We start from the raw sequence: 3,738 nt of genomic DNA, 5'->3' as shown, positions 1-3,738 counted from the left end.
AGGTGGGCTACAACCTGCAGAAAAAAATGAGCCCTTTTCAGTCCCACTGCTTATGTTCAGGGTCCTCTTAAAATATGTGCGAAATATTCAGACTGGTTTTGGTTCAGCTGTGCGGCTGGCATTCTCAGCCTTGCTGGTCAGCTTTGTCTGCTGATCTAGAAAGAGTTGCAAGGCCACAGATTTCCTTGTCTGACACAGAAGTAGGTTGTTCTGGTTAATCTGCCTGGAAGTGCCATTGTACCTGTCAGTAGCAATTGGTTTCGTACACAAGGAAGAAAGACAGAGGACGATAAATGGTTCTTCTGTTACCTGCTGGCTACGTTTAAATGCACAGTTGCAAGCAGATGCTGTAATGGCCCTAAAAGGCCTTACTCAGTACTAAAGACATTTCCAAGTTATATAGTAAAAATGTGTGAATGATTTTCACTCAACATCATGCTGTTCAGCTGCCTAAGTCCTGGGGTGAGAAAAGTGTTCACCATGTCAGCTTTGGCAGCCTGGTGGAAAACATAACCTGGTTAAGGTCTTTCAGCCACCTAGGTTTCTGATTGCTGCTCTCATATCTGTACAGTTTTTCAGTGTCTTTGTGGGCTGGGAACATGAGCCCATCACAGCTGTCACGGGAGAAGGGGTGCTCCAGCACTTTCTAGCTGCAGAGCCATGTCTCCTGGGCTCAGCACCAGCAGGCAGTGGCCAAGGGCTATTTCCTGTGCTGTTACAGTGCCTAAAAATTCAAGAGTCAGGCCTGATTGCAACAGGAGTTGAATAAGCACAGCTGGAGAGTCCTGTTGTGGTGGATTTATGACCCCTTGTAGCAGTGATCCTGATTGTGATCGTTTACAGATTTAGGCTAGCAGAGCCAGTGGCAACTGCCTGTGGAGCATCATAAGAAAATGGCACAAAGGGATATTCACATGAAATGTTCAATCCATGTGCCAAGTTTGAGGAAATTAATCTCACTTTATAGCCAAAGGACAGGAGGCAGTTGAGAGCACTCACATTAGGCTCCTGCACTAAATCACAACCTGAAAAGGCTCCTGCCCAACCTCCTGAGAGAAAGGGCACTTCCAAGCTGAATGCAAATGTTGGGTGCCAAGCATAGGTGGAATAAACACCTCCCAAAAGTGCAAGTTCTCTAAAGGTAAACCCCAATACAAAGTCAAAGCACATTAACACTAAATCATTCTGATGAAATTTTATCCAAACTGCGCAGTGCTGCGTGAGTAAAATGTAAGTCAGAAAAGCTGAAAGTTTTCACATCTTCTTTATCATCTTGATGTATTTTTTAGAAGTTTAATACTATGTTATACGCTGATTTTAACTTGACACCTACAATTATAAGCATACCATTTAATGCATTTCACATTTGAATGTCTAAGTCAAAATAATTGAGACTCCTTGAAACTAACAAAATAAAAAGCTTATGTGTTCCTATAGCAATTTTAGAAATTATGATTATTACCTGCATAGATGTAAATTACCTAAAAAGATGACTCTCTACATATATAATATGATTGTGATAATATATTATTATGATATGATAATATGATAAAAATAAGATTTCTTTGTGTCAGAGATATCGTATCATAGTTTATGTCACTAGAAGTTTTGCAATGTCAGCCTTTTCACTGCAATTTGGAAATGATAGAAGGAAGATAAGAATGAATAGCAACAGCAGCAGCAGGTCCATACGGATCAATATTCACTCTCAGATTGTGTTCTGAGTGACTGAAAGAGAGTACAGAGGCAAGCACCTGAGTGTGCTGAGTGCACCCAGCACAGCAATGAGTCTGAGGACTGATGAGCCCAGAGTGGCTTCTGTGATTTTTGGAATACAGAATAGAAATTTCTGTTCTACAGAAATTTGCAAGAAGCAAACTTCTAATTCTCAATCATGATTTAAAAGATTGTAATCAGCACAGTCTTATGAGGACATTTTTCTCTGAGTATCAGCCCTTTATATTTATTTAGCTTCATGTGAACTGCACAAAAGCACAACAACAAGGACAACAAATGAAAGGAAGTTAGAAAGAAAATCTGTTATTTGATTTCTGTGTTAAAACCAGCAGAGGGAAATCCAGGACTCGGCAGTTGCAAAGTATTTGGACAGTTCATAAACATGACAGAGGGCCATGACTGTTTCCACTAACTGCAGGCAATAGTGCCCTTTGTTTGCCTTTGGGTACATAACAGTGAAAGACAGAAGTCTGGCAACTTCTGGATGTATTTTGGAGTCCAGACAATTATTCTTATAGAGCAGAGCCTTTCTAGGATGATAAAAAAAAAGAATCCTGAACTAACTCTATTTATAGGTGCAGAACGTGAAGTTCTAGTGTGCACAGGCCATCTTTCATCAAAGGCTTCAAATAACTGCTGCATCATTATTTGTTGTTGTACTTATTCTGCATGGATCATAAACCATTGTTGTGTGTTTCCGTGTTATCAATAAACAAATCCAGAATACTACTAATGAGCAGCAGATTCCTGCTGAGTGGAAGAGCTTCACCTGATAAAGGTGCTCAGTTTTGGGAAAATTTGTTGGGCAACAACAGCTGGGCAGCTGCTGGCTGTGGCTGGTGATGGGCACGGAATGGACCTGCCATGAAGTGTTTGCAGGAGAGGCCTTCCTGGCTTCCTTCGGTTCCCAAGAGCCAAACTGCTCTCTGAGAGCAGCAGCACGGCTGAAACTATCTAAAGTTTTTGCCAAACAAACTGTGTCTCCTTCTTTCAGAAATCTATGATGCGCTACCTTATTATTATTATTAATGGTGATGTGTGCTGCATCCAACATGCTTATTATGGCTATCATCAAGAACAGATGCTGCAGGATTATATTACCAATGCAGGAGAAGAAATAAAGCCACAAGTTAAATGAAAATGTGAAATTTTCATTGTTTCTTCAATACTCCATTAATCCCAGAGAACTTACAAAAGCCACCACTATATATTGGCTATGAAGCAGTATAACAGATGGTGAATAAAAATAAGAGGGCTTAAAATATCTATTTCTCCTCCACCTGCTCTCTGCCCCCCACCATGGTAGCAGAGCACAATCTATGTAAGCAATACCAACAAAAGGAGGTCCAAACAGCATTTAAAGTAATGTAGGTGGACATTGATTAGAGATATGTAAACTCATTTCAGAATTTATTTTTTGAAGTATTACAGATTTTGTTTTATCTAATAGGACTAATACGAAATTTAATTATTTTTGCACTGAAAATTCTAATGGAAATAAAGGATTTTTGCTGAGAGATTGATTCTGAGAAACACCCAAAGTCATGCCTTTCTTACAGAAGGCATAGTGTGTGTTTTCATGAAGGAAAAAATGGGCACTAAATTTCTACCCTCATTCTACAGTCCTTGTGTTGCTATTTCTTCTACTCCGAAGCCTACTGTTGGCATAAGAGTCCACTGAATTGCTTTTGTCCTCCTCCAGTAATCCTCAACTTTATGTAAATCTGTGGCATTATAAAATATTTGACAGTATATACATAGATCTTTGAGAATTTCCATATAGTTAGGTCTACAAATAAGATCATTATTTCTGCTTATTTTAAAAATAACAAACAAACAAAAAAATTATTGTTCTAGCTGCAGTCAAAACTGTTCAGAAGTCCAAGGAGAAAGCAGTCAAAAAATTTGTTTAAAAAATAAGCAAAATTTGGAACTTCAAAAGTTCTGTTGTAGACAGTCTTTTTTTCTTTTTTCTTTTCTTTTTCTTTCCTTTTTTTTTTT

The sequence above is a fragment of the Meleagris gallopavo genome, chromosome 6, assembly GCF_000146605.3.
Source record: "Meleagris gallopavo isolate NT-WF06-2002-E0010 breed Aviagen turkey brand Nicholas breeding stock chromosome 6, Turkey_5.1, whole genome shotgun sequence".
NCBI lineage: Eukaryota > Metazoa > Chordata > Aves > Galliformes > Phasianidae > Meleagris > Meleagris gallopavo.
Note: the sequence above shows the minus strand (reverse complement) of the source record.